General features: G+C 41.0%; 1 long non-coding RNA gene across 2 annotated transcripts in view; it reads left to right on the top strand.

Moving 5' to 3' along the window:
* Positions 1 to 23,142, top strand: part of LOC114486984 (uncharacterized) — a 204,440-nt gene that overhangs the window by 78,671 nt on the left and 102,627 nt on the right. For both annotated transcript variants that reach the window (XR_003681532.2, XR_003681531.2), the window contains exon 2: positions 6,312 to 6,424. This is a non-coding gene — a long non-coding RNA (uncharacterized lncRNA). The remainder of the gene's footprint in view (positions 1 to 6,311; positions 6,425 to 23,142) is intronic.

The following is a 23,142-nucleotide window of genomic DNA, read 5'->3' as shown; positions in this document are numbered from 1 at the left end:
AACATTCAGTCCATAACAACATTATAATTAAATTGTGCATATATTGAGTGCCTACTGCATGTAAGGCAGTGGGATAAGTGCTGGTTATTTGGGCATAAAACAGACAAAATCTCTTCCCTTGAAATATTTGTAATCCAGTAGGGTAATTGAAAGGTGAATACCTACGTACAATTACAAGCATAATGAGGTGGTGCTGAATGGTGATGGGAAACAGGAAGAGAAGAGCCTCATCTTTTTTTTTTTTTTTTTTTGGACAGCCTGAGACTTACTAAAAACTACGCTCTTCTGAATACCTATATCACTTATCTAACACTTGGCTGATTTTCCTTACTTAAGACAGTGAAACTCTCAAGGACTGTTTTTAAAAAATCCCTTTAATAGCTGTCATTTAACCAGGTATATATTCTGTGCTAGGAACTGTACTTATGCATTTTTTTCCTAGTTCTCATAACACTACACCAAGGTGGATATCCTTATTACCACCCGCGGCATGTGGGATCTTCCCGGACCGGGGCACGAACCCGCGTCCCCCGCATCGGCAGGCGGACTCCCAACCACTGCGCCGCCAGGGAAGCCCCTCATCTTTTTTAACATCATGCATACAGTACTTTATTCATGTTTTCATTTAATCCTCAAAATAATCTTAGGAGGTATAAAGAATTTCCCCAGATTTTACAGATGAAGGAATAGAGACTCAGAGAAGGTTAGTGCCAAGAGGCAGAGTTGACCTTCAGGCCGATGTGGCTCCAGATCATTCCTGGTTTGCCCACGCTTCCCACTGGGCTCCCTGTACCCAGGGAAGCCACAGCAGTACAACCCTAGAGGGTCAGGAGACAGGCTGGGAGCCACCAGCCCTGGAGATGTAAAGGAACAAAGAATCCCCCGGCCGACATGAAAGGTGTACAATAACAGATACAACCTGACCGACCACATCCAACCCGTACGGGATTTCCAAAGTACTAACATCGGTTTGCCAACATTGAAAACGCATGCGATTTTATGTAATCTCTCAATATTTTTGTCTTTCTTGAATATCAGCTCTGGGGCCATGTACCTTGTTCCTACCTTCTGTACTGTGCCTTTAATTAAGATACTCCTAAATCACTGAAATTGATCTTTTATAGAGTGATAGCGCTGAACTTAGATATCCTGACTTAGGATTTGACTACGCACGGGGAACCCTCAGCATACATGCCAGAAGTGTCATCTGAAAGCAGCTGACACTCGACCCCTTGGCACTGTACTGCCAGCACTCGACTACTCCCCGTCTGGCTCTCAAGGCAATTTTTTGTGTGTTACCAGGAGTGTCTCTCTCCTTTATAATCCTTTCATTTCCTCTTCCTTATTACAGTTTCCTGTTGAAATATAGCTCCCATGCTAGTTAGTATTTCAGAATATTAATTTTCAAATTGCCTAGCCTATCCCCTTCCTTGGGGAAGAAGCGTTCTGATGATGCTTGGTGGCCAAGATGCTCTCATCCTTCTGGCTAGGGTCGTATGTTTTCTGTGGCACGCCGCGAAGGCGGGGCACAGGGGAGCAAGGCAGGGTGGCCAACGTTGTCCTGTCTCTTGGGGCAGAACCATGGTATGGCATGTTTGCTGCCTAAAGCTGGGGGTGACAAGGGCACAGGGGTCCTGAAGAACCAGAGCCACGTGTCTGCTGTAACCCCGAGGATGGAGAAGGACCTTCAGGAAGTTCCTCGGGGAGCATTGCTCTGTTCCCTCTGCTTCTTCAGGAAGAACGGAAGGAGACAGCCACTTGGGAGGTGTGTGTGCATTCAGGGTAGGGGACAGGGGTCTGTTTGCTGCTTCACCTTTGGATCCTTTAATCCCAGCACCACACCCCTTACTGTGGAAGGGAGGGATTGGACTGTCTGTAATTAAATGGTTTTACATTTTCCAGTTTTGCACAAGGAGATTCCACTTGAAGGTTGTCAGGACTTTGCTTCAGAGACATGTGAACGACTCCAGCCCGTGAAATTTACTCCCCCGAGGTGGAGGATATTAGGGCTCTTTCTCTCATCTGTTCATGTGGTTTCCCACGCTCCTAAGTCCTAGATTTCGAGAATTTCTTCTAGGCTCTTATCATCTTGCCTGCTCTCCCTTTCTTTCCAAAACCTGTTCGTCTTTTTATTCCCTTATTCGTCCCCCACAAGCTCTTGGGCCTTCTACTCCAGCCCTTCGTTTAGGCTGCTGGATTCAGTGGTGGGAGGGAAGGGACTGGAGTCCATTCCGCAGGCTGACCTCAGGGTGTGTTATATGTAAAAGCCAGAAGGAACTTGGACACTGAGGTATAAATGGCTGGCTCCTATTGACGTGTTTCCCATAGAAGTGCCTGAGCTACCCAGCTTTGAGTTGTATCACAAAAGGCTTCTAGAATGAGCATCTTGGTAGGGGGTGCGGGAGTTGGAGTGGGGAGAAAAGCCCAGCTCATCATATTCCATTGATTGGTAGTAAGTATTGGTTGTATTTTCAAGGGCCAAGAAGTAGCACAGTATACACACACACACACACACACACACACACACACACACACACACACACACACACACACACACACACACACCCAGCCCTTTGACATGTTTCAGCTTCTCTTTAGAGTAAGGAGAAGAGAATAAAGTTGGCTTATGCTGTTCTCACCATATACCTCTCTACTCCATTATCAGTGATCCAGGTGACATAGGCTTTTCTCTGTGGTAGGTGGAGACTGGTGGTAATAAATAGTGGTGAAACAGGTAGGCCCAGGCTTAACTTTACTCCAACTCCCACTTGCTGACACCCGGGCCCTGAGGGTGTATAAACCCAGAGAAGCCATAGAATGCGGCATTGTCCATCAGGAGCCTGAGTCTGGGTCCCTTCCGCAGTGAGGACCCGCTGGCGAGGGGCACTTGGCCACATCACTGAATCTGTCTCCAGGGCTCTGTTGGCTCGCCTGCCCTTTGCTTTTCTCCTTTCTTTGTAGCCTTCACCTTTTCTTTTCATTCTCTCTTTGCTCTCTTCTTCTTACACGTACCCTGTCACCACCTCCCTGCTTACCCACACTTCTTTACCCACCTGGAAAGACAAATTGCGTTTCATTAACCTTTTGGATGCCTCAGCTTGACCTTGGGCTTTGTTGAACCAACCCTGTTAGGAGCCACTGAGGGGAAGTCACGCGTTGGTCTCTGGGATGGGCTTTCTCCAGCCACCCTTGAAAGGCATCTGTGCTTTCCTTTCGCTTAGTATCAAGAGACTCCAGCTTCTTGAACCATTAAAAAAAAAAAACACTGAAAAATAGAATAAAGAAGAAAACTCCCTTAATTCCACTATGGTAACTCTGGTATCTTTTCCTCCAAGGCTTTATACTTAAGAGGCAGTCTCATTTTTTAAGCTGTGGATTTTTCTAAGCTTCTTCATAAGCTGAATTGGCTATAAAACAACGAGGTTCTCTGTGTTTCAAAGGAGAGCGAAAGAACTTCATGGAATAAGGCCTGTCTTCTCTGTTGCTATCCAGAAGCAAACTGACCCAATTTCTAATTCTGTCATCCATTTGCTGAGGTGTTTTGTGTTAATGGTGGTCTTTGAGTGTGTGTATGTGTGTTTTATTGGGGGAGGTTTTTCACTGGTGATCTTTGAACATATTTTAATTCTGTAGTATCTTTAAGTGAAGTCACTTCCAGCTCAGGGTCTACTGCCTACTATAGCATGACTAAGAAGAATTCTTTTTCCTCTCTGCATCTGGTTTCCTAATTAGGAAAACTACCACTCAGATTGATCTCAGTACTAAATAAGAGTATTAATATAAAAGTGCATTGTACAGTTTTGAGCACTGCATAGCTGTAAAGTATTCTTAACAGTATTTTTTTTAAAGACTTATGATCCTGGACATGAAAAGATTTTTCCTCTTTTAAGAAAACCCTGAAGGCAATTTGCAACAATTATCAACATTGTTTTTAAGGTCCTACATTAAGAGTCATGACATCATCCTAGGCTCTATGAGTGAGAGCAAAGAAAATAAATCTATTCATAGTATTTATTAAGAACTTTCTAGCTGACTGATATTTCCCTTGAAGAGTTTTTATCCTGACTTCGTTATAGAACCAACATACATGAAAATGAGACAAGAACATTTGGTGAGGGTGGGGAACAGGAGAGGATCCAAAATTAGTTAAGTGCAAACTATATAAGCAAGTTCTGAGGGAACGGGGATGGTGGAATGATTGGAGCTGGGTGGGATTTCCTTGGGGAAATTATGTTCAAGAATCCTTGTCTGTTTGTTATTATCTCTTCGTGCCCACCTTTCCTGTGTTGATACCACTGTGTCCATTTGAATGGAATTGTGACATCAGGCATTTCTGCCAGGTTTTTGGACAAACTTCCCAGTTAAGTGCTGAGCTATAGTTTTTAAACAGATCAAATACATATGTCAAAAAGGAATTAACATGTATAGAATTCTACTTGAAAACCCAGAAATTCACTAGCATCTGTTTCTGGAAATTCAAAGGTAAAAGTTACATGGAGAATTTTCTTTCAGTCACTTTCAGATTGGCTAGAATTAGATGTTGAATTTTCTTGGCTTTGAAACAGTGATTACTCAGGCCCCTCATGTACAGATGAGGGCGTTTGGATGTAGTTTAGGCTACAGAGTCAGAATTCCAGGGTCTCTCCATGTTGTACATCATTATTAAAATATGTCATTGCTATGACTGAATGTGGTATTTTCTTTGGAATCTGTGTGCCTCAAATAGCCAGGGAGTGATCTTCAGTTTCCTCTCCCTATCTTCTGATTTATAATAATATTGTATTCAAAGAATAGTAATGTGTGCAAAGTAGGAGTTTATCTTTTGAAAATGTATATTGCAAAATCACTTTCTTAATGGTGAAAGATGTTAATATGGAAAATACAGCCTTGGACTCTGTGCCCTCGACTCAGTTAGCAGACATGCGTCTTGTTCTCCGACAGACCAAAGCTGCTAAGAACCAGAGGTGATGGTAGGCTAGTGGAATTCTGAGTACTTAGTCCTTTTTCTATTGAACATTTTCTATACTGTTAATATAGTTAAAAATAATATATTTTTTAAAGCACTGCAGTTCCGGTTAAACCTCAAATTCCAGTCTTTATGGAAAGGTTCAGATATATAAATCCCTCCTAGATGCAACCTGAAAAACATAATACAGAAATAAGGTGATTATAAGGCACCTTACATGTTTTGTTCTCCTCTCAAATCCACCCAGAAACATCTTTCAGAGGAAAAGCCTACAAATCCAATTATGTGGTTGAAGATATTTTCTTTCTGTATTTTTTCTTAATAGCTGGCAAATTAAGAATCCTGGAAGTGAACAATGACTGTTTAATTCTAAAATGTAATTCAAATGAATCAAAAAACTGACCTAAAGAACCAATCGTGTGGATAAAAACGTGGACCCTTATTTCCTTAAGGGTCCTTTCCTTATTGAGGAGACGTTGGATCATCTGCTTCATTAGGTCCACAGTACAGAACTCCTGAATTCTTTTATGGTACACTTCCTCCCAAAAAGCTCTGTGAAAGGTTCTAGCTATTTAGCCCTGACAGTGGTACAATCAGGCTCCAGCAAATGCTAGTCTGTTCCTTTTTTTTTTTTTTTTTTTTTGGCCATGCCATGAGGCATGCAAGGTCTTAGTTCCCTGACCAGGGATCGAACCCGCACCCCCTGCAGTGGAAGCATGGAGACCTAACCATTGGACCGCCAGGGAAGTCCCAACTGGTCTGATCCTTTATTCCTGTGGGCAGCACGGAAGGCATTTAGGTTTGGCATACATGCTACTCACTTGCTAGATCCTTTCCCTTCCTAAGGAGGCCAAAGCCTGCACTAGAAACCCTTATATAACTGACCTCTCTGGCTTTACTGGTCACTATATCCTCAGTACTCAGCACCTAGTAAGTACTCAAAACATAGTTATCGAATGAATGAGTGTTCTTGTTCCTGTGTATCTGCAGTCACTCTGAGCGTATAATATCCAGCTTTTCCTTGGACACTGGCGTGCCCAGTGTCTGTGGCCTCAAGACTCTTGATTGGACTCTCTAGACCTGCACTGTCCAGTACAGTAGCCACTAACCGTTACATGTGGCTATTTACATTGAACTTTAATTAAAATTACATAAAATTTAAAATTCAGCCCTCAGTTGCACTCGCCACATTTCAAGTGCTCAGTAGCCATATGTGGCTAGTGGCTACCATATTGAATAACACAGCCATGGAGCCTTGCTATCATGGCAGAAAGTTCCACTGGACACGGGACTGCCCTGGGCCTTCCTGAATACCGGCTGATGGATATCCTCTGTGTCTTTGCAGTGCAGCTGTCTGCTTCAGGACGTGAGGTCTGCAGGAACAAGGTGAATCTTTAAGAGCTGCCTTGCATTGTGACATGTCTACTCCCTTGCTGCAGTCCTTACAGCATGAACAAGGTAAGAGGTACATTGGGGACTCATCCTTTGTGTCTTTATGGTACCATGATTTATTACCCTGGGTCTGTGATCACTTTCTGTGGCGTGAGGAGGTTGCATCTCCTGCCAGAAGCATTCCAGAGGTTGGCAAGCAGTGTTGACAGGCAGGGTCACGGGGACTGGTGGTGGTGTAGTCTTCCAGAGGTGTCAGCTGTGTTTATCAGAGGCCTCTGAGGCTGGAGGAGGATTTCTCAGTCTTGGCACTATTGACGTTTGGACCAGGTGATCCTTTGTAGTGAGAGGCTGTCTTCTGTATTGGAAGTGTTTAGTAGCATCCCTCTCCCCCAGCCTCAGTTGTGACAACCAAAAATGTCCCGACACATTGGCCAGTGTCCCTTGAGGGGACGAAAATGCCCTGGTTGAGAACACCCGCACTGGGAGAAGATGCCAGATGTGAGCCCAGAGAAGGAGGGAAGGGTTGCGTTCTGAGAGCCACTGAAGGATTTAAAACAGGGGAGAGACATTTCCAGAGACTGCAAGAAGAGGTAAATGCGGGTTGTGATGGAGTTGGACGGCGCTTTTAGATGATTTGGTCTTAAAAACGGATTATGGAATTCCTAGGCTTTAGAAAGCCCATGTAGCTTGTTGAGATGGTTTTACTAGCATCCCCTTTCCAGGGGTAATTTTTCTCATGGCCCTTTGTTTGACCTTCTCACGAGCACGGCTGCTTTACCCCATCAGAAGAAACCAGAAAAAAGTAAGCAATTGTTTTTTGAGAGATTTTCATTTGGCTGAGCCAAGCCAAAGAAGAGGAAAACTTTGCTGACCTTTTCCCCCCTCTGGCTTCAATACTTACCCTCTTTAAAAAAAAAAATATATATATATATATATATATATTTTTTAATTGAAGTATAGTTGCTGGACAATATTATATAAGTTACAGGTGTACAATATAGTAATTCACAACTTTTAAAGGTTATATTCCATTTATAGTTATTATAAAATATTGGCTATATTACCCTTCTTGTACAATATATCCTTGTAGCTTATTTTATACCTAGTAGTTTGTACCTCTTACTCCCCTCCCCCACCCCCCTTCCTTCTCCCCACTGGTAACTACTAGTTTGTTCTCTATATTTGTGAATCTGCTTCTTTTTTTGTTATATTTATTAGTTGTATTTTTTAGATTCCACATGTAAGTGAAATCATACAGTATTTGTCTTTCTCTGACTTATTTCACTTAGCATAATGCCCTCCAACAGTCTTTGAGGAGTGAACTTTTGGAATCCTAGATGGGCAGGTATTGTTCCCCAAAGTCATAATTGGAGGGCGAGGAGGAGAGGAGATCCATCATGGCAGTCACTGCAAATCTTGGCTTCTATCACTGACAGTTTGGTGTAGTGAAAAGCTAAGACAGCTCTTGGGAAATCTCAGATTGGCAGGCTCAGTATACTGTTTCAGCCCTGCCCTAAGTTTCTCCGGGGCAACGCAAGACCTGATGTCATGGTTTGGCTCTTGACACACAGCTGGGAACCAGACTCCTTAGAAATTTCAAGTGTCTCAGTAGGTGTGTCTGTTGCTTGGGAGGTTATGTTCTGCCCGAGTGACCCAGTGAATGCTTTATTTTATGTTATTTTAATTTAAAGTGGTGATTAAGCATGATGTGTAACCTTCATAGGTCAGCATTTTTCTTATGGTTTTCTTGGCATAAGACAAAAAAAAAAAAAATAGGTCACCCTCTGGGGAGGAAACAGATCTCAGCACAAATAAAACTAGATAGTCATCTCATCAATTAGGATATGTAAGTTAGAACGTTGGAAATATTTTTGTGGGTGTGATTGATTTTCTAAGTAGAAGTGTTCCCAGAAAGCTGGAGACATTTGAATTGTACACTTTCCACTTCCTTGGACATACATGGTAATCACTCTCTTTCCTTCCCAAACCCCAACTAGTTATGGGACACTTTAATCAGGGAGGTGTCCAGATGGGGAGGGGGCTGGAGCATCCTAGGGTCCAGTGTTGTTCCTCTGATGCACCAGGGCAATTCTGACCACAATTAGGCATTGACAGCTCTCTTTTGGGTCAATTGGGGACAACACCCTCTAGAAAACACGGGAATGGCCCCAGGGCACCGGGAATTGGCAGTTTGTCTAACTATTTTAACGGGATAACCTGTCAGTGAACTGCGAGCAGCCATGTAGAGCCTTCATTCCTCACATTCTGGAACTTCAATCTGTGCCCGGATCTGGGAACACACCAGGAAGGGGTGCAGTTCTGGCCCTCAGACAGCCAGCACGCTGAGGGCGTCCGCAGCCACAATTCTTATCGTGAGCCTGGGGCCCTTCCCGGAGGCTGGTGTATATGCGATATGTCAGGCTGATACCCAACCTGTAGGTTTATACAGAGTGGATACCCTCATGTCTATTCACCTTTTAAATATTGTAAACAGACTTTAATGGTTGTACATTCTGGGCTTTATGCTCTAGCCCTACATGTTAAAGAAACTGTGGGTGCACAGATTTCCGCAGGGTGCTCTTTCTCCCCGGCCCTATGCAGACTTGAAGACCATCTTTCCAACTTTCATACTCTCCTTGGATCTTTTTCCAAGAGCTGATTTTCCAATCTTTAATATTGATCGAAAACTTTAAAATTAGAATTTAACTTTGAATTTTGTCCAAATTCTTTACCCTTTCTACTCTCTTGGTTATTCTCTTGTTAATAGGTATAAATATTTATTATATAGAATATATTATAAATTTTGTTAACAAGAAGGATTAGTGTTTTGTATGTATATGTGTTATCTATATGTTAACATGCTGTAAAGAGAGGATTTTAGTGTGTTACTTAGCAAATCATAGCCAAATGGGAGGCAAGTTAAACAGGATGGGATTTGGGGGAGGCCAATTGGGCAGGCGGAAAGGCGCACATTCAGTACATGCCACTATATACACAAAAGCACACTTACAGGAACAACATTCTGCTCTTGAAAGCAACCTTGGAATTACAATCCTAAACTCTTTCCCTCATGGCCAGCGTTCTCATGAAGGCACATCGCATGCTGTTCTCTGCCTTGAATCTGTGAGGACACTCCATCTGATTGAAAAATAATTGATTTTTCCGTTATTGCACAGAATGCTCTCCACCCTCCCCCCGCAGTGAAAGTGAATCTTCTTGAGAACTGTTTCTTCCTTGTCATGTGCAAATCAAGCCAAATCTGATTGTTACTGCTTTGGACAAGCGCCATAGCATCAAATGAAGGCGGGTAGTGTCTTTTATCTCTCTTGGTGGGTGGATGCCACTGTTTTGCTTACTATATGCCCGACAGAATTTTTTCGCTGAATATTTTCCAGTCTTCAACACCATCTCTTACTGTGCCAGGTCTGAGGCAGTTTCACCTTTACACTCAGATCAAAATCTCTACAGTCGACAGAAAAGTAACACTGAAATTTAGTTTCTGCCTTCATTTAGAGTTTTTCTTACTTTGCGACTCTTTAATATGAAGCAGGGAAGTCCAGAGCTCACCACCGTTGGTTCTTCCACCTAACACCTGGCAGACACATAACTCAACACCAGGTCCTTCAACACATTTATCATGTACCCACGGCGTACCATGCACCATGCTTGCAATTCACCAGTGAACAAAACAAAGGTCTTTGCCGTCCAAAGCCTCTGTTCTGGCCAAGGCGAGGAGTTGTCCCATCCCAGAGTTTAATATTTAAACATACACCTAATGTTAAAACTTTCTCCATTTGAAACTTTTTCTATTTGAAGAGCAAGTTAACAGAGTTACTGGACGCAGGATAGGATTTGGTAGATAGTAAACATGTAAGATCTCTCTCCTCCCCTTTTTAGGACACTCTGGGTGGTTTCACCCAATGACCAGTCTATATTTAATGAGTCTCCACTGCTTTTTTTCTGAAGGCAAATGGCCAAGTTCCCCTCCTGGCCGACTTTGGAGAAATACCACACCCTTCAAAAACCAGTGACATGGAAGAAAATACAGATAAAACTTAAATGATCTTGGAATAAGGAGAGCTTTATTAATTTCTAGTGGCAGAAATGATAAAGGAAGAAAATGTATTTGTTTAAAACCTAAAGATTTCTTTCCATCAGAAGATATTCTGAACTATCCTAAAAGACAAGAGACTAGCCAGGCAATATTTATAACATATATGACAGAGAGTTAACTTAGCTGATGTATGTAAAATTCTTGAAAATTCGTAAGATAAGAGTGATTCCTCTAATAAAAATGAGCAAAGAACAGAAGGATAAAACCAATAAAGGAAGAAATATGATCAAATAACATATAATAAAATATCCAATCTCAACAGTTATCAAAGAAAGACAAATTAAAATGATGAGATGGGGCTTCCCTGGTGGCGCAGTGGTTGAGAGTCCGCCTGCCGATGCAGGGGACGCGGGTTCGTGCCCCGGTCCGGGAAGATCCCACATGCCGCGGAGCGGCTGCGCCCGTGAGCCATGGCCGCTGAGCCTGCGCGTCCGGAGCCTGTGCTCGGCAACGGGAGAGGCCACAACAGTGAGAGGTCTGCGTACAGCAAAAAAAAAAAAAAAAAAAAAAAAAATGATGAGATGGCATTTTCTACAATTGATGAAGATTCATCAAGGTTACTCATCAAAGGTACGAATAGGACTGGCAGGCTCTCTCATTGACAGTTAATGAAAGAACACGTTTCTCAAAGGAACTTAATGTGTATCAAAGCCTCAAATATACACACACCTTTTGACTCAGAAACTCCTATTTCTAGAACTCAGTAAGAATTGTCATAGATGTGTATAAAAATTTAGCTAAGATATTCATCACATATTGTTATAATACTAATTTTTTAAAAATAATAACCATGGGGCTTCCCTGGTGGCGCAGTGGTTGAGAGTCCGCCTGCCGATGCAGGGGATACGGGTTCGTGCCCTGGTCCGGGAAGATCCCACATGCCGCGGAGCGGCTGGGCCCGTGAGCCATGGCCGCTGGGCCTGCGCGTCCGGAGCCTGTGCTCTGCAACGGGAGAGGCCACAACAGTGAGAGGCCCGCGTACCGCAAAAAAACAAACAAACAAAAACCATGGTACATCCATACAATAAAAATGACAGGGAGGGATGGAGTAATATTTGATAATATAGAAAGATGTTCTCAATAAATTGTGAAGGCAAGTTACATAATAATATGTACAGTTTGATCATTATTTTGTTTTTTAAGAAAGATACATGGCTACCCACAGGAAAAAGATTGCAGATACACATCAAAGTATTAAGAGCGTTATCTTCTTTTTGCTTGTATGTTCTAAATTTTCTTTAGCAATATGCATCCTGTCATACTAAAAATAGTGTTTTGAAATAAGACATGAAATTATCTTTAAGATATGAACTTCACTGTATTTTTAAAATATACACGATAAAAAAGACTGTAAGATATTGCCCAGAATTCTGGCAATGGTTTTCTCAGAGGACAGGTACATGGTATTCATGTTTCTTATTTAAGAAAATATTTTTCTGTGAGAAGAGACACCTGAGAGCTCTCTCCATTCCCTCACCCATCTGGAGAACACACTGAGGAAAGGCCGGATGAGGACAGAGTGAGAAGGTGACCAGGAAGAGAGCTGTCACCAGGAACCAACCCTACTGGACCTTGATCAGGGACTTCCAGCATTCATAACTGTAGAAAATAAATGTCTGTTGTTTAACAAATTTTTCTCTATATTTTCAACTTTCTTATAGTAAGTATTTGTGTATATGACTGACAGTCAGAAAAAAGCAAGCATTTTAAAATAAATACTATTTTAGCTGTTTCGCATTTGAGGTGCAACTGGGTGGAGATATTTAGTGAGTGGATAAAAAAGAGACAGAGCCATTGGTCAAACAGATTTGAATTTGGGAGTCATTCTCTTTGACATATTGCCAGGAAAGAGCGTTTTAATGTACTGATGTTTTGGAAGCAGTAGTAAGTAGAGAAATGCTCTAGAAAAAGACACTGCCCTTTGATTCAGTGGCTCAAATTTTTTTAAATGGCTGTTACATCCTCTTACTCAAGATATTGCTGATGTGCCCAAGTTTAGACCAGTGGTTTTCAAACTGTGGTTTGGGGACCCCTGGGGGGCCCGTTCATGGGCCACCTGCAAGGTCAAAACTATTTTCATAATAATACTGAGACGTTTTTTGCCCTTTCCACTCTCTCTCAAGTATACAATACAGTTTAAGAGGCTACATGACATGCTATGACGTCATCCCTCTGACGGCCGTTGGAATGTGTGGTTGTGTCTTCCTTTTCCAAAAATGTCTCAGCTTTAATTTTTAATACGGTAAAACATCGATAGAAATAACTGACGTGAACAAAAGCTCTTTAGGGTCTACAGGAATTTTTAAGCATATCTTCAGATAGGAGTCTAGACTGTGCCTGTGTCCTGTGTTCGGCAGTCAAAGAAGCTGGGCCCTGGACATTGTAGCACATCTGTGCTCACCTCCTACATCGTTAAGGAAACATTGCCCTTATTCCTTATTTTTAAAACTTTATTTTTATAGAATTTGTGTGGCTAAATGAAACATTGTTGGCACAAGGCTGGTGTAGCACCTGGGTTACATGTAAGTCAAATTCTGCTGAATGTGGGGTGTATGGAAATGAGAAAATTAGACCTCCAGTCTCCTCCTTGTGCGTCTCACTGGCAAGTCAGTGAATTTTTAGGACAAAAACGGAAATGCGGTTCCCTTCTAAGAGGTAAGGGAGGGCAAGATCAAGATAATCGTAACCTAGAGGATGGTCAGTTTGGCATGAAGTAGGGAGAAGACAAACTTAAAAGAATTAACTGAGTATGTTTATGCTCATTTGTCTTTAAAACGTGTGCATGTATAGAACTTGTGCGTGTAAACGTATGTAAAACATATACCTGCTATTTGAGAATTGCTTCCTGAGTTAACATAGAATTCGCCCTTTATACCGTCATTTCTACTGCAGGAGCAACATCAGTGCTTCTGTTTCATTCCTTCTGCTTTAACCAGGAATGCATTTCAGTGGGTCCTCGAGTGTGGGACTTACCTCTGCATCTCAGAACAGCACACAGCGGGGCAGTGGTCGGTGCCTGCCTCTCTGAGAAGGCATCTTCACGGTCTGGGGTGTAAGTTGAGAATCTGAACCCTTCTGTACAGAGAATTTGGCTTTAGAGGAATGATTCTGGGGAGCCAGGAGACCGGGGGCCCCGCCGCAGTATTCACGTGGGCATGGCAGTGCCTTGACTTGAGGGGCAGGCTTGAGGCTCTGTAGCCTCACTTACCAGCTCCCCATCATGTCAGAAAAGATGAAGGAGAATCCAAACAGGTGGGAGGGAAATTAAGGCTTCTGAACAGAAAGGCTGGACTTTTGGTTTAAGACCATCACGGCCCAGAGCAGGAGAAAGAATATGTTTGACATGACTGTAATCTGATTTCAAGTCTGAGAGGCTGAGCTGTGAATCATGATAAGCTCTTTGAAATATGGCCACAGCTACTGACCGTAAAAGAGTTTTCACTTGGAAGAAAGAGGATGCTCGGTCCCACTTCGTTGTTTTTAGTGGCACTTCACACACATTGTGATTGTCAGTGTGGGAATCTTGGTCATCCTTATTTCTTGAGGGTTTATAGAGGCGTGCCTAGGATTTTCTTGATTAAAACAAGTTTTGCTTTTTTTTTTTTTTTTTTTTTTTTAATTTTTAACTGACAAACTGCCCTACCAGCCTTCATGTTGAGCTGTAATTAAATGCTGACTGAACTGGCATGGTCTCGTTCCGCAGCACCGTGTTGAACTAAGCCCACACCAGCCCACAGCATCATTAGACAGGTTCTTTGGACACATGATGTGGGCGGTGACCTCTTTCTTTGATGCTGGTGGTGGCTGGGTCCCCTTGTAGCAAAGAGGCCAGTGGATCCTGGCCTTGTGCATCAGGCAGAGGAATGCGCCGACATCCTTCTTAAGTCCTCAGCTGTGCCCCTTTCCTCTCAATTAGTCAGTCTTAATGGAGACAATTAAGTTACATCCTATTTAGTTCATCGGTGATTGGAAACATGACTAGTTGCTCAGTTAATCTGTGGCTTGTCCATCTTTAGAATATTAACAATCCACTCAATTTGCCTGATTTTGTGAACATATCACCTCCACCGGTGCAGTTGCTGTGTATGAGGGGAAATTCATAATAGAGAGATTGCTTTCAATCCTAGCTTATTAATTTGAGTACCTAATACTTTGAATTGCCTTTTTCCCCCTCTCTTTGTGTGATACAGAGGCCTTATAACATGGAGCTGTTTGCTGGCGTTCTTTCCTGCTTCTTGTTATCTTTTCTCTCTGTAAAAATAAGCCCGGCATTATTGTTTTCTATAAGATGTTTGCAGAGAATGTTGTGCTTTTGAATATATGTACATCCTTGGCTTTATGTTTTAAAAACCTCCCACTGTTCAATAAAATTAATAAATGTGCTAGAGGAGAGATGCCTATTTAGAGTATGTAAAACTACATAATTTGCAGAAATCCCTCAGTTAATGCTCAGAAGACATGTATTTCTTGTCTCTCATAAATGACAATGTTTAGGTTTAAATGAAAACATTTAGATTTGATTAACCACAGTTTATATGTTCTTCTGGTTTATTTTTTTTATGGAATAATTTCGTAACGTTTTACCACCCTCAGACTTTAATAAAGTGACGTTATCTTGAGAGGCTAGTCTCAATTAGATATAAATATGAGCAGTCCATTAAGATAGCCAGCTCTAGCCACAGCTGTAAAGTGTCATCACATGTCAGTGATCAAGGAGCTCCTGTTAATTAGAACAGTAGGAAAACTGCAACAAGTTATTGGGGAAAAAAACAACAGTTAAAACGATGGGTGAAATTAGCAATATCTGCCTCTCTTGTTATTTCTTAAATCCAACCCATAAACAGTTTGTTGTGACAGCTCTAGGCTGGGATTACGGCATTTCGCCTGAGGTCTGATTATAGCTAAAAATAGACACGTGTATTGAAGATCCGAAGAAGACTATTAAACAATTGAAATTTTGTGAAAGACTGATGCAGTTTCATTGTAGTAATTTCCCCAAAGGCACATTAGTAATGCTGCTAAATACAGACTTTAATAGACTTTAATAATGTGTACTTCAGAGGCCTGATACACAAAGGAATAATGTATAAAACATTCATTATGGAAAATTGCAACCTTTTTTATTTAATAAGAAATCTGTTGAAACGAAACCGTTGCACTGCCTATGGCATTGTGTTCCTGGGTGCTAGCAGGCTGAAGAATAATTGCCACCTTCTCTTACATTTTTTTCACCTATTCTAATCAAGTTACAATCATATTTACTTATTTGTTCCATGAATGAAAATGGAGATTAGAAAAACAGGACTTGCATTGGATGGCCCCTCGTTCATGTGTGGTCCAGGCTCTCGCTACCTGTGTAATCTTGGGCAAGTACCTTAATATCAAACCCCACTTCTTCATTTGCAAACTGGGGGTTGTTGTACTTACCTTACAAGGTCAAGGTAGGAGATGTGAAATGTTGGCGGGGTGGAGGCTCCACGGAACAGGCACTCAATAAATGCTTCCTATTATGATTACTTTCTACATCTGTTTCTCTTTGTATTGCTTATTTCTGTGGGTGACTGGTAGGAGGCGGGGGGGAGCAGCTAGGGGGTCGAGAGTAGGAAAAAGCAATAAAAAAGAAGCCTCCGTAAGCAGCTCTGTCGCCAAGCCTTGCGTTGGATTTCAATTTGATTTTAACGTGCTGCTGCTGAGAGCCATGTCGCTGAAAAAGAGAGAAGAGTAAGAAGCAGACGCTATTGGAAGAACAGTGGGGCATTTATCTCTTTTAATGAGACAACATCATTAGAGTGACAAAGTGCAGCGAATCGATACTCGATACTCGAAACGGACTGGTGCTATCTTCCCAAAGTGCACCGACGCGGGTTACCCTTCACAGCCTTAGAAGCTGCTGAATCACGAATTCTGTCTTATCTGTTATTAGAGCCACTGACTTTGATCTCACAGAATAGATCCACACCTTCGGGATCTGCCCAGGAGCAGGACAACAGACTAATTGGATAAATGAGAAAAATCCGGGGTGATTTATAAGCTGCCCTGTAATCAAGGAACCTCAGAGGAAGGCGGTTGGGCTTTTTTTTTTTCCCCTTTGACTTCTTTAAATGGCTGCGCACCCTGGCCTGCTCTTCTTGCTCTCCTTCTGCTTCTTGGTGTAGTGTCAGAAACACTATGCATGTCAGGCTGTGACACTGACAGCCCTGACATTCACAGCAAAGAGACAAGAAGGAGAGAGAGGCCGAGAGACCTCGGAGGGGGACGGTGCGGAAAAGCAGCGGGGCAAGGATTCTTTTCTTGCACATCAAATCCATCGCTGCAACATCACCAACGTTCTGGATCGATTACATCCAAGGAAAACTAAGGAAGGAGCAAGATGAATTCTAATGGAGATAAAATTGGTCAGGGAAGATTTTTTTGCTACTATTTTTTCCCCTCTTCTTTTAGATTTCAGTATGTAGCCTATATGAGAGTGACTGAGGCTATGATTTCTTCTCACCAAGAAAAAAAAAGGCATTGAAAAAAACTTCCCTCTTATCAATTAGGAGTTTGGGATTAACGTATACACACTACCATATATAAAATAGGTAAACAGCAAGGACCTAGTGTGTATAGCACAGGGAAGGATACTTAATATCTTGTAATAACCTGTAATGGAAAAGAATCTGGCAGAGGAACATATATATGTGTATATATGTGTGTGTGTGTGTATAACTGAATCACTTTGCTGTACCCTTGAAACTAATACAACATTGTAAATTATACTTCAATAAAATTTTAAAAATAAAATTAAAAACAATTTCTCTTTCCACTATCCCAGTTTTTCTCTTAGAAACAAAGCAAAGTTGAGCACGAATCTCAGCAGGAAGTGTGTGCTCTCTAAGATTTTTCATTTTATTGCCAGATTCCCATAGTTTAATCTGAACAATGACCGCCTCAGGAAAGGAGTCATTGGTGAGGGATGTTTTCTGACCGTGACAGAGCTGACGAGGGGACTCTTTATTTGGTGTCATCCTCTGGCCTATTTACCCTTAGCCTCCCCAGCACCTGCCTGCTGAGGAAATGATGGTGTGCCTGGCAGTTCCAAGCAGGCTGCCTGTGGCCAGATCTTCCAAACACCTTTGAGGTTTCTCTCTCCCTCAAGCACTTTCTCCATTTGGAATCCTTGTGGCGAGTGGTCTCTGGTCTCCATCCCGGATCAGTCAGGACCTGGAGACCTGCGGCTGCATCTCACATATCTGTCTGGAATCCAGATGCTATGATCTAAATTGAGCTCTGAGCTCAGGCTGAATCATCTTAGCTTTTCTATAAACAAGAGAACCCAGATGCCAGCTCAGCATTTGAGGTATTTTGAATTACAACTCTGTGTCTTAACACAGATATCTGTCCTTTTACTCTTTCATCATGCAAGGAAAAAACGTAATCAAAAAATGGAAAATGGTGCATTGATTCCATGTTAGTTATCCTACCACAAAGGAAGTACATTTTTGGGGTCTATATTTGAGGGCAGAAGGTTTTACATGGTGACATCTCTTCAGAGTAATTAAATATAATATTAATTGAGAACTTTGGAAAGAACTGAGACCTCATTTTGCAATATTCTTGTCTGTAGTACCCAAGTAAAATTTTACACACTTGGGCCACGTGGGAGAAATGCTCCTCTGAATTTACAAAATAATTGTTTTAAGTGAATTATAGCATAATTTAAACTATGTATAGCAACGTTTACTTTGTGGCTTATTTAAAATTTCTTGAGGAAATTGTTTTTCTACTGGCAGAGGAGAGTACATTTGTACCCTGGGGAGGATTTGGGGGAATTACCCCCAACTATCTTCCTGTAAATTCAGATTTTCTTTGAAGTTCCCTTTTAATCCTGAAAATTTACATGGATGTTACACTGTTCTCTGTGATATGTCTGTGGGTTTTTTTTTTTTTTAATGTAAAAGAACTTTAAAAATTACTTGCCAGTTAAATTACTTCATTAAATCCTTCATTAGGTAATTTACCTGTTAATAACAAATAAGCCCTCAGTATTCAGTGGTTTGCCACAATGAAAGTTTCCTTTCTTGCTAAATTTTGATCCAGTGTAAGTATTTCTGATAGGTGAAGTGCTTTTATTAAGCAGTTTTTCAGGAATCCTGACCTCAGCCTCCTGCCATATTCTGGCCTTACCATCTTTTTATTAGGTTTCTAGGCCGCTGTAACAAAGTGCCACAGCCTGGATGCCTTATATAACAGAAAAGTATTGTCTCGCAGTTCTGGAGGCGAGAAATCCAAGATCAAAGTGTCAGCAGTGTTGGTGTCTTCGGAGGCTGTGAGGGAGGGATCTGTTCCAGGGCTCTCTTCTTGGCTTGTCAATGGCCATCTTCTCCCTGTGACTCTTCACAGCATCTTCCCTCTATTCCTGTCTGTGTCCAAACTTCCCCTTTTTATAAGGACACCAGTCATACTGGGTTCAGGCCCACCCTCTTTCAGTGTGACCTCATCTTAACTAACCACATCTGTAATTATCCTATTTCTAAATAAGGTCATTTTCTGAGAGGCTGGGGGTTAGGATTTCTACATGTGAATTTCCAGGGAGAGGAGACAGCTCAACCCGTAATCCCATCTTTAAGGCTTATGATGATTGTCTGTATCTAGCTAGCTGAGGGCAGGGGAAGAGAGCATGAAGAAGGAACACTCCTTAATCCCCATAGCCCTGAGAGGAGTCCACATTTTTCTCTTCATATTCCAGTGGTAAGAACTAGTTACATGGTTCTGCCTGAGTGCAAGGGACCTAGGAAATGTAGTCCCTGGATGAGTAGTGACTGTGCTAGGTGGCTCCTAGCAGGCATGTGCACAAGAGCTACCCATCTTTCTAGGAAAAAGTGTCCCGTGTATGCTGTACTTCCACTGCCCCTGAGAGCATGCTCATCAGAGAGCACCGAAAGAGGTCGTATGAAAGTTTGAGAATCCCATTCTAGCATGCTTTTCAGTTAACACTCCAAGTATTTTTATGTAAATGAGTGCCTGAGGTTGCTTACTATTTTGTTTTCTTAAGAATCTAATATATTCTCAAGGGAATTTTATTTACACTATTAATGAGCACTTTTTCCTCTTATGAAAACTAGTGAAATCCAAAATAATGAGGTTTTACTCTTCACCAGAAGTAAAACTTGTGGTTAGAATGATTTCCTACAGTACAGTAACTTTTTTTTGTTACATGTTCTATTATTACTGAAAAATGATATGCATCCAAGAGGGGAAAAGGGTATTGTGAGTGCAGAGGACAATTATATAACCTGCTGTGCTTATCTCAAATGGCTAGACTTTAGTATTTAATTATAAAAGTCTTGTCTCTCCTATCAGGGTAGTCATTATTTCGAAAGTTGAAACGTGGGTTTTATAAGTGACTAAGTAATTGCTTTGTATGTTCCTTTGCAATTACAGTAAGAAGTCATGAATTCTCTACATTTAGAACTGCTAAAAATTATTTAGATTTGCCTGTTGAATAGGTTTATCTAAAAAAGGACTTGGGAAGAAATTTCCACTGTGAATTTTTGGCTTCTCAAAGGAATTTGTAAGAAATTTTCCATGAAAAAGGTAGTGATAGTAATTTGAAAAGGATTAAGTAGGTACAGTCTGAGAACTTGGTAGGTAGTGTGGAAACACATGAATACTGAACCATGATATTTAAGATTTTAGTCGTGAAGTCCCTTGTCAAGAAACGATTCTCTTTCTGTTTTATTGTTCTGTTATTTTAAAACACGGATGTCATCTAATGATTTAAAACCCATCAGTGCTACTATAGATTTCCCTTTGGTCAAAAAACCTGACAGTGGTATTTCAGGCAAGATAGTCATTTAAACAGTAACCTTTTAATTTTTAGTGGTTTTAGTTTTAATATGTCAAAATAAACTAACACAAATATTTGAATCATTTTAAGAATGAACTAAGTCCTCATTCATTTAGATGTTATGAATTCAGATTTTGGAGTAGGGTCTAGGATGAAGTTTATCCTTTGTAGGTATTTGATAAATAATTATTATTTTAACTGTTAAACCAATATTACCTGTCTAGATATAGAAGATCCAGTGTTTGAATTTGGATTTTATTGATTTCAAAACCCATGCACATTTTCATTCTGTCACATTGCCTCATAGGAGAGTATTTGTTGGATTGAATTCAAAATATATTACATGGATTTGCTAGGCTAAGAGTAGATGCAACATCCCATGATGAATGTTTTAGTTCTTGAAAGAACAAGCCCTTTGCAAATGAGCAAATTAATGTAGTGGCTGGAAATTAGTTTCATCTCATCATGAAAGCAAGTCTGTAGAACTTTTACTTGCTAACACTTTAGTAGACTACCAGTTCCTAAATAAAGGAGCAGCCTCTGATGCAGAAAATTTCTTAAACATCCATTATGTGACTAACTTAGAGTTCTTTAGAACTCATGTTAGTTTCCTTAAAACTGGTTTCCAATTCATGCTCTCACACTTGCCCCCCTTTATGAATGTGCTCAGGTTATGCAGGCTTTATTGATTGGTTGAGACCAACACAGAAAAGGCAACCTTGAGCCATAGGTGGGCCTGGCCTGAGGGCAAGATAAAGAAAACCTATCTATTTTCCAGTGAAAAGCTCAGCTAGAACCCTAAGATAAAAAGAAAGGTATATTCCTCTAAAAACATTTCACCTTTTCACCTTTTCTAGCAACATGATAAGCCTGACTTCTGTGAAAAGGATGATTTAAGAGTTTTGAGGGGTGATTACATCATTTTCAGTTTTATTCCATTTACTCCATTCGTGGTCTCTGCTATGTGACTGTGGCCAAGTCACATCCTCTGTTTGAAACTTGGGCTCTCCACGTAAAAGATGAAGCCATGGGAGTAGATTAGGAATTGTTAGCCTGGTGTCTTAGCTGAGGTTGGCTTCAGGGGCTGTCTGTAAAATGCTAGGAATTGAGTCCAATATGTGGTGTGCATATGCATTTTTCTGGAGAGAATGGTCCATAGGTTATTACATCAGATTCTCCAAGGCTTCAGCACACAAAGAAATCAATAGGCCAGATGATCTCAGAAGTCTGTAGAGACTCTAGCTTTCTAGTTTTCTGTAAATTATATTAAGCACAGGCTATCGTGGCCAGGGTGGATGAGACAATTAATGCATTCTATCTCCTTTCTGCAGTGTGACCTGGAAGGGAAACTTGGAGGGTTTTTACTGTAGACAACTGCTTCTCTCTTCTCTAGGATGAGTGTTCTGTGTGCAGTGAATGTTCGATAAATGTTTGTGGAGGATGACAAAATTCTGTTATTAGCAGAAGAGCAGAAATAGTCTATCAGTTTGAAGTGAGTCACTTTTTGGTGATCAATGAACATTTTTTTCAGGCCTGAGCATTTCTTGTAGTTATCTGCAATGGGTGTTTAAAGAATCATTTGAAATAGCACTTAACTTATTTAGAATCGCAGACACTTGGAGAGTTAGTGCCTAAAGGATGTTCAGAGTTAAGAGATCGATTCCCAGCAGTGAGGAAGCAGAGGCCCAGAGGGGCGGTGATGGACAGCTGTGCTCCAGCTTCATTTCTCTGGCTGGTGTACCTACAGTATGGTAAGCATGTTGTCCTGACAGAGAGCCTTCTCGTATGTGTTCTGGCTCAGCAGATTAGCCAGCCTGAAGCAAGAGCCCTATTGCTCAGCAGATAAACAGATGAGGGAATCAGGAGAGCACTCTGGCACCTCCCTCTTTGGGTAGGGAGGAAAAAGAATTAAGCGGCATCCCCTGGCCAGCTGTGCAGTTTGAATCTAATGGAAGTCCGCTCTTGAATGTGACTCATGCAGTTCACTGTATTAAAACAACATACTGTTCTCCAGAAAATCCCAGTTCGATTAAAACAAACAAACAAAAACACCGTTTCTTGGCTGCTTGGATATGCCTTTCAAAAAAATCAGGGATGTTTACTTACGTTATTACTTCTTTCCAAAAAGTGTTATTTCTTTTTTATCCTGTTGGTGGATTTTAAAAATTGGCTATTAACTCCTTAATATAAATGTCTACATGTGTGTTTTACAACCATTTACTCTCTCAACTTTTGTTTAAAATGTAAGCATCTTGGCTGTTTTCCCTGGGAACTTTGTAAAGAGAGAATAATTATAGTAGGCCACAGTAATATTATTTGTCTTCAAAGTTGCTATGAACAATCACTATTAGGATTTATTCTCCAGGTCAAGCCCACAATTCAAAGTCAAGAGCAGGCCAAATGCTCAGAGCTAGACTTTGGAAACTGATTTCATTTTATTTATTTTTTAATGCTAAAGACATACTCAGAGGGCCTCCTTTTGTTGCATTATTTTTTCATTTTTAGGACCACCAGTCCTTATTATAGCTATTTAACATGAAACTTTCATGATTGTAATCACTTTTCAGAGTTGTTTGAGCTGGATCGGTAGTATGAAGTAACCATACACATGTTTCAGTAAGAACAGAAAAAGGTAGTATAAAATATTCTGACCTGTATTCTTTGACTTAGTTTCCTAGGATAGGTTTTTATAAATTATTGGTGTCTCTTTTAGTCATGAATGAGTAGACAGTATGGCACATGGTTTTGTACCATGTATATTTATGTATTTTTGATAGATATAAATAAATTAGTGCCCAGGTACCAAATAATGAACACCCTCAAAATTTGAATTTCAAGGAA

Source organism: Physeter macrocephalus, chromosome 10, assembly GCF_002837175.3.
Source record: "Physeter macrocephalus isolate SW-GA chromosome 10, ASM283717v5, whole genome shotgun sequence".
NCBI classification, from domain to species: Eukaryota; Metazoa; Chordata; class Mammalia; order Artiodactyla; family Physeteridae; genus Physeter; species Physeter macrocephalus.
The sequence above is the reverse complement of the archived record's forward strand: the minus strand, read 5'-3'. Positions and strand labels throughout refer to the sequence as shown.